The sequence below is a fragment of the Notamacropus eugenii genome, chromosome 1, assembly GCF_028372415.1.
Source record: "Notamacropus eugenii isolate mMacEug1 chromosome 1, mMacEug1.pri_v2, whole genome shotgun sequence".
Taxonomy (NCBI): Eukaryota; Metazoa; Chordata; class Mammalia; order Diprotodontia; family Macropodidae; genus Notamacropus; species Notamacropus eugenii.
The window spans coordinates 287084858-287102768 of record NC_092872.1 but is presented as its reverse complement, the minus strand read 5'-3'; the positions used below and the strand labels follow the sequence as shown (position 1 = coordinate 287102768).

The 17911-nt window shown below is 42.0% G+C and overlaps 1 protein-coding gene across 5 annotated transcripts in view; it reads left to right on the top strand.

The window, feature by feature from the left end:
• The window catches only part of C1H10orf143 (chromosome 1 C10orf143 homolog), a 74142-nt gene that overhangs the window by 23144 nt on the left and 33087 nt on the right, over positions 1-17911 (top strand). The gene's annotated exons all lie outside the window — the stretch shown is intronic.

Genomic DNA, 17911 nt, shown 5'->3' with positions numbered 1-17911 from the left:
CATGTAGGACCAAGGGGTGACTTGAGGACAGCTCCCATGCTCCAGTAGGATTCTTCCCACATCAAAGGGAATCGAGGAAAGCCCTCAGTAGATTGCCTGTGGAAAGTCTAGGGGAGGCTGTGGGAGGAGATGCAGATAAGTGGAATGTGGATGGTCTGAGCTTGCCATAATAGGAGGCTGTGCCCTCCCCAGGGAGATCATCAGTTCACTGGAGTGGAGGAACATGATTCTCAAGGCCATTCTGATATTCTCCTAGTCCTTACCACCCATGAAAGACCCAAACAAAACCAAAGGTTTCATTGTCACTTCATTGTAATCTGTCAGCCATTGAGTGGGAGACAGGTGGAGAAGAACCTGCCACAGACCTTTTCAAGCCACAGGCAGAGCTCATATGATACTGACTCAGTCAACTTTGTTTCATAATAGTACATTATAACCAAACTCCTTTCCTATCAAGAAACGGGTGTAATATTCCACTACTTATGCATGTGTAATCATGTGTCCATTGGCTCTGAGGCTCTCATTGCAGGGGGGCGAGGTATAAGCTTATTTCAACTAGAGTCACTTTTTACAGCACCAATCATTGATGGTAGGTCAGCTACACTTGCACTACAAATACACTCATGTTTATTTCCATTCAATGCTGAAAAAGTGAGGAATTGCGAAATGCTCAGATGATACAATGTGTTTAACAGTAGCTAATTCACAAACATTTAAAATGAATTGGAATGACTTGATGTTACACAGTTTAAAGGTGAATGGCAACTCAAAGATCATCTTTTTAAAAATTGGAGTCATCAGATCATAAAGGGGCCTTAGGCACCAGGAAGCCCAGTTCAAAGGAGGTGCAGTGACTTGCTCAAAGTCACACAAACTACAGATATTCCCTAGCCTGTGATTTCACAGATGAAGAAAGAAGCCCACATGTGCTTGGTCATGTAACTAGTTAGTAAGACAATCAAGAGAGGAATTCAGACCTCTTTGAGGAAGCATGATGAGGGCTATGGATTGAGAAGATCTGATTTCTGAATGTGATTCTGTCTCTTTTTATTAGTATGACATTGGCCAAGTCCCTCTGAGTCTTGGTGTCTTCTTCAGCAAAAGACAGAGTTGGAGTAACTGACATCTAATGACTCCCAGCTCCAAACCCAATGCCCACCAAGCCCAGTTCTGTTTCCACAGCTGTATGTGCTCAGATATCCTGGCCTTGATCTCAAAATTCTTAATTCACAAGAAGGTTTCAAGACACACACACACACACACACACACACACACACACACACACACACACACACACACACACACACACACACACACACACACACACACACACACACACACACACACACACACACACACACACGGGCGAGGGGAAGATATTCTGTTTTTGAGCCAGTGATGTTCTTCCCTAAACTTGGAGTTCTGTGTCATCATTTTTCTAAGCAGCTACTTAGGTCTTCACACATTGTACTTTGTTTGTATATACAGATGCACATACATACATACACACAAAATAAACATATTGTCTTGAATTAACTGGCCCATTTAATCAGAATCACGGAATTTCATGGGCTCCTCAGAAGCCTTCTTCTCCAATCGGTACCCAACAGGTCGTCTTACCTTTACCTGAAGCCCTCCCTCCAATCAAAAGGAACCTGCTACTTCACAAGGCAACTAATTTCCATTTGGAATAACTTGTTAGGAAATTCTTCCTTACCTCAAGTCATGAAATTCCCACTTAAATGTTCCCAGTTCTGGACTCTGAGGCTCAGCAGAAAAAAAAAAAAAGCTAATCTTCTTTCCTTGTGAAAGTTCTTCAAAAGCTAGAAGAGTCTTGCTAAGGCTTAGCCAGGCTAAACATTCTCAGTCATCCCCACCAGTTGCCACCCATAGGGTAGGAAGGATGGCTGGTGCAGTGGGGCACCCTAAGAGAGAGATGGAGGAGGGCAGCATGTACCACAGAGGTCAAACAACTGCCACTTTGACCACCATCTCCCCTCAGACTCTGATGGAGATGCCCAGAGTGTTGTGCTCGTCTTGGGAATAGGCCTTGAGACATAATCTTTGGAAGCAATCCATCCCTCTGGAGATGCAGCATGACAGTGGCTCCCAATGGCAAAGGCAGCTGCAGCCACAGCTACTGAAGACCCAGAAAAGGAACGTCCTTTCCATCAGAGTCCTTGGCCTAGTCAAGGGGCTCAGCATGCAAAACTGATTCCAAGTTGGCACTATCAGATCATAGACTCAGAGATGAAAGGGACATTAGGGATCACCTTATCCAACCAGGTTTCCCCTCTTCCACTTTGAAACTGAAGTCTCAAAAGATTAAGTGATATTTTTCAAGGTCACACAGTGGGTAAGCAGCAGAATTGGTTTTGAATCCAGCTCCTATGACTCCAGATTCAGCACTCTTTCCACTGCGCCAATCATGAGTGACCAGTCTTTGGGTCTTGCTATTCAGTTCTGAGCCTATTACTATGCTGTCATGTGGGCCGTTAGTGTCAAACTCACTGTCTGAGGTTACATGTCTACAAAACTCCCCTGTACACCCTAAAACAGAAGTGTAATTCGGAAACGTTTAATAATTTAAATGAAAATACAACAAAATAATGTGAATTTGTGGTTTTCTTTATGCAGGCAGAAATTGGATCTTTCTGAAAGTGACAGTACTGATTTAGACCATACTCCTCATCTTTTCCACAAGAATAACATGCAAAAATTTGGAATAGGTTGTTAAAATTCCTAAAACCTTTTGGGAATGTGCTATTAAAATCTGGGTAAACAATGGCTCCAGTATCTGCCTGATGTGACCATTTTAATGAGAGCTAAAGAGTCTGGCACAACCTGTTCTTGCTGTGCTATGCTCTTCTGATGTTCGCTAACCATTCCTTCCATTCCATTCTTCAGTTCTGTTGAACCAGAGTCATGTTCAGTGACTTGGAGTTTGCAGACATTGCTCTCTTACTTTTTGTGAAGATCAGGCTACCATTTGCCCTTCTGCCCTCTTGTGGTATCTCTCCCATTCTCCATGATCCTTTTGAGACCTAATCAGGAAAAAGCTTTTATCCTTAGAAAAGGTGCCAGTGGACATGGCCACAATTTCTAGAGGGCAATGCTTTCAAGGTTCTGAATGAAGGCTGGTCAGATTGTATTCTCATTAAGTTGATTATGGGAATACTTTTTATGGGCCCCCTACATCAATGTTCCCCCTGCAATAACCCTACAAATCTTTCTCCTGATCCTTCTGACTAAAGTGTAAGCTTCCTAGGAAGCTGTCGGGAGCTAGAATATTCTACAGGGGTACAGCAAGCAGTGTGATTGGTGAGGCTGTGAGGAGCATGGAGGGAATTCATGGAAAACCAGTCTGGAAAGAAAGGTTTGAACTGGACTGTGAAGAGTTTCAAATGCAAAACAGATGATTTTTGGCTTAATGCTAGAGGTAATTGTTATTGTTGTATCTGTCTTTCATTGCTGAAGACCATGCCATCAGAGAAATGATGACATGACTTGCACTTGACTTTTTTTTGATTGAGGGAGAGCTGTGCAAGGTTACCATATGGAATGATGGAAGCTTTGGGGGCAGCAATGTTGTACAAGAAGATGGATATATTAAAATGTAATTGTAGCTTTTTAGGCAGGAGAAGTCTGCCTTCACAATGAGCAGAGTATAGGAAGAGAAACATGTTTTCCTTATTCTACCTGGGCTCTCCCTCAATTAGTCTTGATTTCTGTGTGGATTTCCTTGAGAAAGATAGCATTGTACATAGAGACCCAGTCTCCTATCCAAAAAGACCTGCCAGCCTTGACTTTGACAAATATAGAGAATGCTGACTTGTATTGGTGAGGGTGGTTTCTTCACTTGGGATTTCCTTATATCAACTGAAGCAAGGTGTTGAGTCCCTACGCTAGGTGGTTCAGAGGCTAGAGCACCAGGGTTGAAGTCAGGAAGACTTGAGTTCAAATATGACCTGAGATGCCTACCTGCTGCGTGACTTTGGCAAGTCATTTAACCTCTATTTGTCTCAGTTTCCTCATTTGTAAAATGGGGATAATAATAGCACCTACCTCAGGGTTGTTGTGAGGATCAGATGACATAATAATTTTAAAGCACTTAGCACAGTACCTGGCACGTTGTAAGTGCCATGGATGGTAGCTATCGTTATTATCTCTATATTAATGTGTATTATCTATAAAATGGAGATGATAATAATAGCACCTGTCTTCAAGGGTAGTCATGAGGATCGAGTGAGACAATATTTATAAAGGATTTTGTAAACCTTGCAGCTGTGTAAGGCTGCCTATTATTGTCTAATCCAGGCAGCACATTTTTAGATCAGTAAACTACAGCAAGCACTTCAGCCCTTAGAAACCCAAAGAAGCAGTTTGCAAACAGAACACCTCCCTTGCCCATGTCCCCAGAGTCACTGCCGCTGATGACCTCCTATGTCATCAAGAAATGTCATGTTAGTAATATGGAGAAATTTAATCCAACATCAATAGAAAACTCATTTTCTTCATACCACATTCAGATGCCAGGGCCACAGCCATGCTTCTAGTCCAAGTCAAACCACAATCTTGTGGCACAAAATCCCATTCTGTGTTAACCTGCTCTCTGATGACCTGTGATCTTGAAGGGCTGACCCTTCAAGTGTGTGTGTATGTGTGTGTGTGTGTGTGTGTGTGTGTGTGTGTATGGGGGGCCGTGCTTCTAGGACTAGAGACCTAGGCTCCAACATCCTTTCATTTGATATTTTGATATTGATGATGTAAAACATCACTCATGACAAGAGGAACTGAGCTTCTAGTGGGGTCTTAGCAGGTGCATAACAGTGATGCATAAAATAAATTCTCTTGTCCCATCTTCACACACACCCTGCCAGCAGTGCCATTTTACCATAAAACAACCACTGAATTTTATAAGTTAATTGATAGTTATTTATTAAGGGCTGTGCCAAGTGATGGAGATACATAGAAAGACAAAAGATGCTCTGGACTCTTAAGGAGATCACAGTCTAATGGGGGAGACAGGCTACAGTCAAGCTCTAGACAGGTGAAAGTGGAGCTAACCAACAGAGGGAAAGCACCAGCATTAGGGGACATTAGGAAAGGCTTTCTCCTTGGATGTAGAAGGTGGAATTTGAGCTGAGTCTAGAAGGAAGCCAGGACATGGAGATGAGGAGGGAGAGCATTCCAGGCGAGAGGCATGGCCAGGGAAGGTGCCTTCAACTGATATGTGGAAGATCTTGTGCAAGGAAAAATGAGGAGTCCTGTGTCAGGTAAGGTACAAGAAGCCTGGACAGGTGGTGGATGGCTTTAAATGCCAGGGTGGATGTTATATTTGATCTTAGAAGGGATAGGGAGGCCCTGGAGTTTGCCTACTACAAGAGTGACATGGTGGATTGCGCTTAGGGAGATCATTTTGGCACCTGAATAGTGGAGGAGCACTGGGAGTGGAGAGAGACTTAATGACAAAATGCTGTGTATACGTGTTCTCATTTGAGGCTCATAACAATCCTGTGAAGTATGAACTCCAAGCCTTATTGTCTCCATTTTGTAGGTGAGGAAACTGGGGCTCAAGAGTGGTTAAGCACTTTATTCACTGCCACACAGCTTTTTAGCGTCGGGGGTGGTATTCAGAGCCACGTCATGCCTTCATGACGCAACGTCCAGCAGTCTATCCACTATTCCACACTGCCTTTCTTATGGGAATCCACAAGAAAATCCAGGTTCAGATTGCTGCTTCAAGAAAGGGGCTTCATAAGAAAATGCAAGAAAGGTGAAATACTGAACTAATACATGGAAAGGGTACTGGATTCAGAGTCAGAAGTTTTAGTCTTGACTCTGACCCTTTCTCGCTATCTATCCCATTCCTCCTCCTGTTGACTTTTCACCTTTAGGTGAAGTAGCTAGGTGGTGTTGCAGTAGATTGAGAGCTGGTCCTGGGGCCAGGAAAACCTGAATTGAAATCCAACCTCAGCTACTTAGTAGTATGACCCTGGGCAAGTCACTTAACCTCTGACCCAGTTTCCTCATCTGTAAAATTGGAATAATAACTTTACCTACCTCATCAACTTGTGAGCATGAAGACAATATAAAGTGCTTGGCATGGTGCCTGGCATATAGTAGGTACTCAATAAATGCTTGTTTTCTTCTCTCTTCTCTGAGTCTCAGTATCATCAGTCAAATGGGATAATATTTGCCTGCCTACCTCACAGGATGTACTGTCAGCGAAGAACTTTCCAAACCTTGAGGTGCTGTAGAAAAATGAACTATGGAAAGTTCATGTACTTTAGTAGTTCTTATCATTGGGACATTAGACTTTGACCATTTGTGAGAAAATGGATCTGTCCTCTACATATGATTAAGAAAGGAGCAATGACGGTTTCATGAGGGATAACGAGAAAAGACCAGTTATTGACCTGGGACACAGGAAAAATAAGAAAGACTTAGTAGAAGGTCCAAGGTCCCCTAGAGGCACTCTATAGAGAGAGCTTTTTACCAGAATACTCAAATAGATTGCCATCTGTCACCACCTGCAGGAGGCCTTTCCTGGGCTCTCACCCAATTTGCAAGTATCACCCCCCCCTCTAGCATTTTCTGCCATCAAGTCTGGATTTCTTATTCTTTTGTATGTTTCTCATTTATACAGTGTGTTTCTCCTCATTAGGATATAAGTTCCTTCACGACAGGAACTGTTTTATTTATTTTTTTTCTCTGTTTCCCCAGTGCTTTGCACAGTTCCTGGCACATAGTAGGCACTTTATAAATGTTTGTTGAATGATTAGAGAGAGCTCCTGTGTTGGAGAACTCAGGGTTGCATAATAAAAGCTCTTTGCAACTTACTAAGAATTTCCCATCTGGACCTTTGTTCACTTGACCCTCTCAATAACTTTGTGAGGGAGTTAGGGAACAGAGGCACAATAAAGTGAACTTCCTTGGTCAGAATCACACAGCCAGTAAAGGGCAGAGCCAATGTTCAAAACCCAATCTTCTCATCTAGTGCTTTAAAAAGAGGAAATAGGGTAGATTAAGAGAGGGGAGGGGGGTAAATGGCCTCTAGAGGCCAACAAGCTAGATATACAGAGGCAGCTACCATGAAGGAAGATGAGCAGGTGAAACATCAAAGAATTCCTAGAAGAAAAACCTAGAAAGGGGCTAGCCAGAAAGGTGTACTCACAAATACCCAAAGTTTAGGCAACAAATAAGAGACACTTGAGATCCTGAGGCAGGGAGGAAAATTTAAACTTTATAATTGAACAATGTCTCTGGGTGGATGTCCCCTATTCAGAAGAATGAGCTAGGTAAAGGGGGCTGTGGGGTATTGCCCATTGAGAAGAGCTACACCTTCAAGTAAATGAAGTGGGCAATGATGGCAGCAAGGAATCAAGTGAAGGTCAGCGGAAGGTGACGTGAGGCAATAACATCACCTCCCTCTCCATGTTGTGAGGTTCTCACTAGATAATATTGGCAAAGTGCTCAGCACAGTGCCTGTCACAGAGCAGGCACTTAAGAAATGCTTGTTTCTTTCCTTCCATTTGAATATAAGCTTCTTGTGAGCACAGACTATTCCTCCTTTTCTTCATTGTAACATCAGTTCTTAAAGTAGTGCCTAGTATATAGTAAGCACTTAATTAATACTTTTTAATTGATTGATGAATGAATGTAAGTCAGCTGACTCAAATGCATTACATCCTTTGAGAATGTAAGAATTAGAATTGATTACTGAGCCCCTATCCAAGAGTATCTGAGAGTTCATGGAACCTGAGAGAGGGACCCAAAATTTGAAAAGTGCAAATGTCAGGACTTAAAAAAAAGGAACAGAGACAGAAACTTTAGGCCAGTGAGCTTGACTTGGATTCTTGGGGAAATTCTAGAATACATTTATTAAAAAGGGGTTAGTGAACCTCCAGAAAGCAAAGCAGTGACTGCCAAGGCAGTCTTTAAGAAGAGACCATGCCAAACTAATCTTTTTTCCTGGTTTTCAGAGGGTAACTAAACTGGCAAATAAGGAGAATGCTCTGGATATACTTTACCAGTATCTTAGCAAAGCAACTGATAAGTCTCATACTTGTAGAGGTGACAGAAATATGAACTAGGTGATCTGTCAGTTAATGAATAAACATGTATTAAGCACTATGTGCCAGGCACTCTGGTAAGTTCGAGGGATACCAATTATAATATAACTCAGTGGGATTCAGAACTAATGGAGTGGCTATAGAGAGTTGTAGATGGCTCAATGCTAATTTAAGAGGAAGTCTTCAGTGGAGGGCCCCCTTGGCATCTATATAAACCTGTACTTTTTACTATTTTTGTTGATGACTTGGATAAAGACACTGCCTCATTAAACATGTGGATGACAGAAACATGAAGAGAGGGCTTACAAAAGCAGATTAAGTGGTGTAGGGAATATTTAACAAAATAAATGAAAATGTGATAGAGCATAGATAATGTTAAAACATGGTTTTCTAAGTCATTTTGCAGTTCCCTGGATCCACATGAACAATTCAATTTTCTATTTGAGTTTGACATCACTGGGCTAGAACACTGGGCTATAGCAAGATGAATTCTGATCCTTGGGTTCAAAAAACCAATTTAACAAGTACAGGCTGGTGAAGACATAGACAGTTGTATGAAAAAGATCTGGGGATTTTTTGTTGTTCAGTCAGTTTGGGGTTTTCGTGGCAGGGATATTGGAGTGGTTTACCATTTCCTTCTCCAGCTCATTTTGCAGATGAAGAAACTGAGGCAAACAGGTTGAAGTGACTTGCACAATCACATGGGGTCACACAGCTAGTAAGAGTCTGAGATCAGGTTTGAACTCAGAAAGAAGAATCTTCCTGACTCCAGGCCTGGCATTCTATCCACTCTGCCATCTGGCTATCCTAGGAAGATGTAAGTTCAAATCCTCCCCCCCAAAAAAACTTCATGACTGTATGACCCTGGGCAAATCACTCTTGGAGTGGAACCTCAGATCCCTTCTCTTTAATATGGGATGATATTGCCTTTAGTATATTATGTATTCGTGAACATCAAATTAGGTAATTTATATGAAGCACTTTGGGGACTCTAAAGAATTGGAGGTGGTGGCTCTGAGCACATCAGGGTTTTCTTGCCTTATCACTACAGAAATGTTCCAAAGCTGCAGCTCCCAGGACAGTGAGATGCCAGTGGGAAAAACACTCCTGCTCCTGAGCCATAATGATCTTTCCATGATGACCTTTCTACTTGACTGATGTCTGTGATGGACATCATAGCTGGCTATGGGGGACGCGGCTGCAGACTGAAGAATTCACTTGCTTTCTTTCCAGTCCATTTCTGCCCTAGAGCCTGGGCAATGGGATTGCCCCACACTCCAGTTCTCTCCTTTGTTTCTTGTCCTATATAGGAAATCAAAGTGAACTGGTGCACTTATTAAACTTTTTCCACTCACACCCCTTTTCACAGAAACCTTGGCTTTGTGTGGTCTGAGGGCATGCACAGTGCAAAGTGTGCATGTTTTGTGTTTAGAACCAAGGCTGCAGTGAAATTGTGTAATGTGACATGGGCAAACTCTGCCAGAAGCACCTCAGATTCATTGTGTATTTTATTTTTAATTCATTTTGGGTCATTGCCAACCTACTGTTGCCAAATTTTTCGAGACTTTGTATGGTGTTGAGACCTACAGTTTAAGAAGTGCTACAGAGAACTGGAGAACCAAACCTCCCCCCCAATTCTGTTCTGTTTTACCAAGGATTTCACAAACGTTATTCAGAAGAAAGCTGACCCATTGCTAGAGTGAAAAAATGGTTCCATCAGTAGTGAAAAGAAAAGGAAAGAGAAAGTCCTACTTCTGTTTCTCTCCATTCAGCCCTTCAATTGGTTTGACAGAGGTAGGTATCGACCAAGTCTGTAAGGTCTCTTGGGGCTCTGACATTGTGAGAATCTATAAAATCTATGATTCAGATGAATAGAAGCCAAGGAATGGGATGAATGTGGCATGTTGGGGGTGAGGTAAGGTTGGCCACTTGTGTCTATAGCACAGGAATGTAAGTTCTTCCAGGATGAAGATTAGTTTAATTTTTGTCTTTGTATTTACAGCACCTGCCCTAAGCTCTCTTGAGTAGTGGCATTTCATAGATGTTTGATGCCTTAAGATTATCACTGCTCAACAATGGCACCCCCTCCCCCCCAGTAAAATTGGGCCAAGATCAATGGCCCTGGTCTGGGAAGCTGGCATAGAACAGTGCCTGATAGCTGACCAGAAGGACAGGCTGGTCCAACTGGAGATTTACAGTGTGAAACTGAAACCAAAGAGGCAATTTGTATTTTCTTTTTAATTTGGGCTAAGCATCCAGGTGAAATGTCCCTATCACAGTGCATACAATTTTAAATGGTTATTTGTATTTTTAAAAATAAGTTTCTTAAAATCAATACTTTACTGTTGGAGGGTGGGGCAGCACAGGGGGAGAAAGTTGTTTCCCGGTTGATTGACCCATCACCCTTTAATGACAATCACCCCTCACAAGGAGTTATTGAATTCCTCCATAAGCATGTGGGTGTGACTGTAGAACCAAGAGAATAAAATGCATCTTTGGGGGTCAATTAGTTAGAAAAAGATCACAGGCTCTTGGGTACTGTATGTGAGATACTTCTACATGTGTTACATATGTAGCACCGAGCCCAGCCATAGGTATGTTCTCTCTCCTGTTCTTTCTCTCTCTCTCCTGTTCTTTCTCTCTCTCTCTCTCTCTCTCTCTCTCTCTCTCTCTCTCTCTCTCTCTCTCTCTCTCTCTCTCTCTCTCTGTTTCTCTTTGTGTGTCTCAGTCTCTTAGTCTGTCTCTCTCAGTGTGTGTCTCTATCTGTCTCTTTCTTTCGCTATCTCTCTCTCATTTTCTAGGCTACACTCCATTTTTAGGACTTGACAAGACCACATATGCATATGTGTGTGTGGGAGCTCTCTGGGTGTGATTATTGTGTGACTATTAAAACAATACTGTCCTAGAAACCCCATGTGGCATTTGTGGCAACACAGGGCATCACTTGCGAGTTATACCGAAATGGCAGCTTTCCATATTTAAAAAGAACACGGACTGCTTCGTGTCTGAAGTATGTTCCCCAGGAGACAGCCATACCATTTGATCTATTTTTGATTAAAATGTAAAAATTAAAAATTAAATCAAATGGTAATATAAATCCTTGGGGAAAACATACTTCAGTTATAAAGTATTCCCCACAGTAACCTTGAGAGTCTTACAGCTGTATTGTCTCATCTGTAGGTGGTCTTTTTATGTCCCACATAATTAAAATGAATTGCTGTTGGAGAGCCTCTATTCGGGCATACAGATTTACGAACCTTCTGGTGTCCGCATTTAGATGCAGGCCCAGATTGGGAAGCTGACAGTGAGACAGGAAGCTGCCTGCAGACAGGTCAGCTGCTCATGGGGAGGGCTTCCTCGTCATCCTTGACCCCCCAGGCTGGCACGGCAAAGATCCCAGAGGCCAGAGAGATGAATGTGTGGTAGGCTTCTGCCCACCATCAGCCAGACCACCTGACCTCATTATACCACATCTTTGGGCTGCCTCCTCCAGCCCAAACAGACTAAGTACATTTTCTGTAACATTACCTAGTGACTAATATTGTGGCAGAAACAATCTTTGGTGAAATTGGATTTACTAGGGAAATGTGCTTTCCACAATCTAATATACAACTTATTTGTATCAAACTACTTTATCAGCCTGCCTCAGAATAGGGGAAGGAGTGTTTGATCAGATTAGCCGGGAGGAGGGATCAGAGATGAACTCTGTGGAATTGGCATTCTCACGTTCCCAAATCTGAAGGACAAGTTGTCAACATGGCTTCAGGATATGGACAGGAACTCTTCACTTACATTTACATCCATTAGGGTGATGGGAGATTCTGGACTCTTCTGCATGCTAAGTACTAACTCTCCTGGGGCTTTTTTTGAAGACCAAAGGCACATGTCAGACGTCCAGGGACAAATCATTTGCTGCTCAAAAACTATTCAGGTCATCATCAATGGGAACAGGAAGTTGCTCTTTAGGGTCCTGTGGGTTTCTCTCAAAGAAGTGGGCATCAGCTGATAATGCCCAAGCTTCCTCCCTCCCAATCTGAATTGGATGGATTCTTCCCTCACTGCATTTCATGGGAGAAGAGCTCCAGGTGCAGTCAGCCTCATGGTGCAGATGTCTGTGAACTGCAAAACAAATCATGATTCGCTGTCACTTTGCTCATGTCAGGACACCTGCTGTCCCTAAGCTAGATGTCTTGAAGGAAAAGTGCCATGATATTTCTGGGCTTATGGAGGGCACTGACAGCCAGCCCTAGTGCACCAGGGATACCTGGGCATCTGTGCTCTGGCAGAGCTGGGAATCAGTTCGCCTTCCTGCTGTGCAGCCTGGGTTAACGCTAGGAAATGAGGGTTGTGGAGAGCCAGTTCAAAGTCCCACAAATGGTTCCGTCCTTGACAAGCACAGACCTTTCTAGAATGGCTGGACTCCGGAGAAGCCAAGTCCCACTTCTCCATCGTATTCTTTAAAAATCGCACACCCTTCACTCTTTTATGCTGTGGTGGAAAGAGGAGCTATTTCTGCCATCAAACATTGGCGGTGATTAGAACCAGTGGCCAAGGGAGGCATATTCTACTTTGGGAAATACCTACAATGACCAGTAAGGCAAGTGGAGGCAAGAAGTGCAAGCAACAAGAAAAGCAGTTTCTGTTCTGTTCTATTGGGGGGGGGGGGGGGGGAGCTGAACATTAGTGGGGAAGGGGAAGATCAGTGAGAGGGAGGGCAGCGGAAAGTCAGAAGCACAGCCGGGAGAGGCACTAGACCCTGACTCTAACTGGAGGCTCTGCAAGGAACACACTAATTGGAGAAAAGGGCCACTGAGGTGGAGGGATCTTCCAGGTTGAGAAGACAGCAGAGGCATGATAGCAAGAGGAATGAGGAGTGCACTCGCTTCCCTTGGACTGACCAAACAGGGAGATGAGGGAGAAATAAAGAGAAGAACAAAGCTATATGGTGGGTAGGGAACCAATGATTGACTACTGCTAGGGGCAGGGAGGATGGAGAAGTAAATGATAATGCATCTTATGTGAGTGGGAGGGGATGAGGGGAAAAGTGGGCAAACCTAGCTCTCATTTCCAAATCTGTAAAATAGGGATAAAAAATCAGCTTTCCTCATCAGCAAGGCTTGGAGTTTGAATGAAATGATGACTGAGAAAGAAGTTTGTAGATTTACTCTTATTCCCCTTCTGCCTCTTTGGCCTTTCAAGGGTTTGCTCAGTCTAAAATACATACTGTCTGTATGTATTTTATTCTGGTTCTCCTGTTTCTTTTTACCTTCTTATGATTTATGCGTGCATGTTGGGCAAGATATCCAATATAGTTATACATGGGCACAAGTAGAATATGATATGTTATGAGCTCAAAACTGTGAAGGAGGACCAGCATAGATGAGACCTTTTAAGGAAGGTCTGGAATATGGAAACTCATGGGGCCAGAGCAAGGGTTGCCTGAGGGAAAGGATTGCCCATGTGCTCCCTTAGCATTCCAGTGATGTTAGAAGAAAGCCAGGAAGGACTTCTTCACTGGGGGGGAGGGGTACCCCTTAGGGTCATAGACAGGAGTCTATAGGGAGGTCATAGACAGAAGTCACATGGGACCAGTTCCAATCTGCATTGCTGGAGGGAACATGCCAGTGGATAAGATCACAGCCTCATTTGAGTAGTTTAACTGTGGACATACATGTGACAAATCGTGACTGAATTATATGCGTATGTTAACTGGTAGATTCTTTGGGCTCATTTTCTGGGTTCCCTTGTTCCTTTTTTCTCTAATTTGGTTCAAATGTGGTATTGATCATTTGGCCATGAAGAAGAGCTGTAGCTGGGTGAGGACTGGAGGTATGGCCTGCTAAATTATAGGCTTATAGGACAGAGAGCCAGAAGGGAACATAGAAATGATCTAATCTCATCTTTTTGCTCCTATTTTACTGAATAGGAAACTGAGTGGCAGAGATGGCAAATCCCTTCTCAGGGTCATGGAGGTAGTAAGTAACATAGCTGAGACTTGGTCAAGTCCTGTGGCTCATCTCATATGATTTAATTAGCTACATTGTGAGTGATATTCCATTTTGAGGTCTCAGGCTGGGATTGGGGTGGATTGGGAGGAAAATTGGTCTGCTTTTCAGCACATAACACTAAGAAATTCAGGACAACAATTTCCAAAAGAAAACAGCACAACCCAAAGTAAAAACTTAGTACTCCCCAAATGGAAAAAATCAGAGTGGAGATTTGGGCTGTTTTCTTTGACTGTCTTTGGGTCTAACATCTCACTGCTGTGGGCACTCCCTTGGGTGGGACAGGTTACCCTCCCCATCATCCATGCTCCATCTATCTCATAAAGTCTTCTAGAAAACATTCTTCTATGACATCTTCCCAAGGCACCTGTCCAACATGGTAGGCACTTTGCTGGGTCTCACAATGTCTCATGGATGATGATGGAGCATCTGGCCTGTCCACTGGGTAGCCCTCTCTCATGACATGACTAAGCCACCTCTATTCTAGGGCACTTATCTTTCAAATCCTATTTTTAAATGCTTAAAGCTTCCTTGAAAACTAATTATGCACCTGACCTGCCTAGATTTCTTTCTGACCTTTCTCTTCTTGTCTCTGCATTTTTACAAAAGGTACTTCAGTGACCCTTTATCTTCTTCCTCCCTCCCTCCCTCAGTCCCTCCCTCTCTCCCTCCTTTCCTTCTTTCTTTCTTTCCTTCCTTCCTTCCTTCCTTCCTTCCTTCCTTCCTTCCTTCCTTCCTTCCTTCCTTCCTTCCTTCCTTTTTCTTTCTTGTGCTCCAATCCTATTACTTTCTCACCTTCCCACTCTCCCCCTCACTAGAAAAAAAAAAGACAAACTAAGACCTTGTGACAAATGTTCAAAGTCCAGAAAAACAAATTTCTGTGTTGGTTGTGATTAAATATGTGCATCTTATTCTGAAGCTTGAGTCCATCTCCTCTCCAATAAGAGGTAGGCAGCCTGCTCAAACACTTTGAGTCTTTTGGAATCACAGTTTATACTCTTTAAGTTCAACTATCACATTCTACCAATGAGGAAACTGAGACCCAGAGAGATGAAATCATTGGTCCCAGATTCAACACCTCATTCATGGCAGCGGTGAGACAAGACCATGGCATGAATCCAACTCTCTCCAGCCCCCTCCCAACTTCTGCTTCCCACTTTCATGGATAGTCAGATCTGTGTTGCTTTATCAATGCTCTCACATACATGTCGATGGCACCTGGTTCTAAATGTATCCATTCTCAGCAGCCCCTTCCTTGGGGAAAGTCAGACACCTGCAATTCTTGGCTTTATTTATATTTACTGAGGATTTGTTTAAGCATCTAGGGTTTACCTCTCAATGAAGTACTAAGTCAAGATGCCCAATCTTCTGATAAGAATGGCAGCAATGTGAACTTGAGTCCAAAGCTGTAGTTCTGTCATCTGTATGACTTTGAGCACACCACACCACTTCTCTGGGCCTCCGTCTCCTCACCTGTAAAACTGAGATGTGGGCTGACCTCAAAGTCCCTTCCCTCACTCACATTCTCTGCCTTTTTCTTCTGTCTGACCTTGGACAAGTTGCATAAAGAGCAGAGAGGGGATGCAATGGAGAAGGTGCTGGACTTGTTAGCAGAAAGAGCTGAGTTCAAACTCCATTTCAGACACCCTCTAGCTGTGTGGTTCTGGGCAAGTCACTAAATCACTGCCTGCCTCAGTTTCTTCAGCTGTAAAATGGGGGTAACAATAGCACCTGCATCTCAGGGTTGTTGAGGGAATCCAATGAGACAATACATATAGAGTGCTTCGTAAACAGGAATGCATTATCCAACCATTCAATGAGAGAACGAGAAGTCATAGAACCATAGCTCAAGACCCAGGAGGGTCCGTGCAGGCTATCTAGTCCCTCCCCTTCCTGCCCCCTTATTTTACAGATGAGGAAACTGAGGACCAGACAGTTGGGATGACTTCAATTTTTCAATTCAACAAACATTTGTTAAGCACCTACTATGTGCCTGATACTCTGCTAAATGCTGGGGATGCAAAAAGAGGCAAAGAATAGTCCCTGCCCTCCATGAGCTTGTAGACAACATGCAAACAAATAGATACAAAACAAGCTATAGAGAAGATAAAAAGGGAATAATTAACAGGAGGAAGTCAGTGGAATTAAGATGGGTTGGGGAAGCTTCCTGTAGAAAGCAGGATTTTGTTTTTATTAAGTTTCTACAGGAAGCTAATTGAGACAATTATTAGCTTCAATAAAGTAGCTGCATATAAGATAAATCTACAATAAAATCAGTATATCTATACAGTATTAACAAAACCCAGAAAGGAATAATAGTAAGTTAAATTCCATTCAGCATTACCATGACATTTATAAAATAGGTGAATATTAAGCTATAAACACACCCAAGATTTATGCAAATAAAACTAAATATTTTTTTTGTAGAAATATAGACAAATAATTGGAAAGATATTTAGTGCTCCTGGTTGGGCTGAGCCAATATAATGAAAATAGTGAAACTACCTAAATTATTATACAGATTAGTTCCTATACCAATAAGTTACCAAATGAGTTTGCATGATAAAGATAGACAAAATAATTTTTTAAAAATTCATTTGGAGGAACAAAAGTTATAGAATTTCAAAGGATATGATGGGAGAAAAGTAGGAATGAAGGAGGTATCATATTACCAGGCTTCATGCCATAATAATTCAAACTGTCAATCATCAGAACTGTTTGACATTCATTAAAAAACAGAAAAGCAAGTCAGTGTAACAGACAAGACAAGCAAGGTTCAAGAGTAATCAAAATTACAGTGCAGTGTTTGATAATTACATGAACATAAATTAATTCAACTTCCTTTGTTAATGAGAATTGTGGGAAAACTGGAAAACCATTTGGTATATGTTAGGTTGAGATTAGCATCTTATGCCACATACCACAATAGTTCCAAATAGATATGGAATCTCAACATAAAAAGTCACAATCATCCAAAACATATTTCCATCTTAGTCATGTGAAAGAAAACACAGACAAAAAAACCCCACAAAAAATAAAGTGGAAAAATAGTATACTTCAGTCTGCATTCAGACTCCATCAATTCTTTCTCTGGAAATAGCAGTTTTTATCACAAGTCCTTCAGAATTGTCTTGGATTATTATATTGCTGAGAATAGCTAAGTCATTCACAGGTGATCATCATACAATATTGCTGTTACTGTGCACAATGTTCTCCTGGTTCTGCTCACTTCACTTTGTATTAGTTCATTTAAGTTTTTTCCCAAGATTTTCTGAAAGCACCCTCTTTGTCATTTCTTAAAGCATAGAAGTATTCCATCACAATCATAGACCACAATTTGTTCAGCCATTCCCCAGTTGATGGGTATTCCCTCAGTTTCAAAATTTTTACCACCACAAAAAGAGCTGCTATAAATGTTTTCCTACATATGAGTCTTTTCCCTTTTTTTTCTTTATGCCTCTTTGAAATACAGACCTATTAGCGGTATACTGAGTCCAATGGTATGCACAGTTTTATAGCCTTTAGGGCATAGTTCCAAATTGCTCTAGGAGTAAAATTTTTGACCAAATAAGGGATACAATTGATCATGAAACAAAATAGGAAATTTCTATTATATTATTTTTTTTTCAGTTTTTGCATGAACAAAATCAAAGCAGATAGAATAAGAAAAGAATCTCTTGCGGGAATTTTTTTTTTTTGCGTCAAAGTTTATGGATAAATATTGATATACAGGATACATTAAGAAATTGACACAAATATGTAAGACCAAAGGCCATTTCTCTATAATAAGTGCTCAAAGGATATGAAGCAGTTTCCCTAAAACTCAGCCTA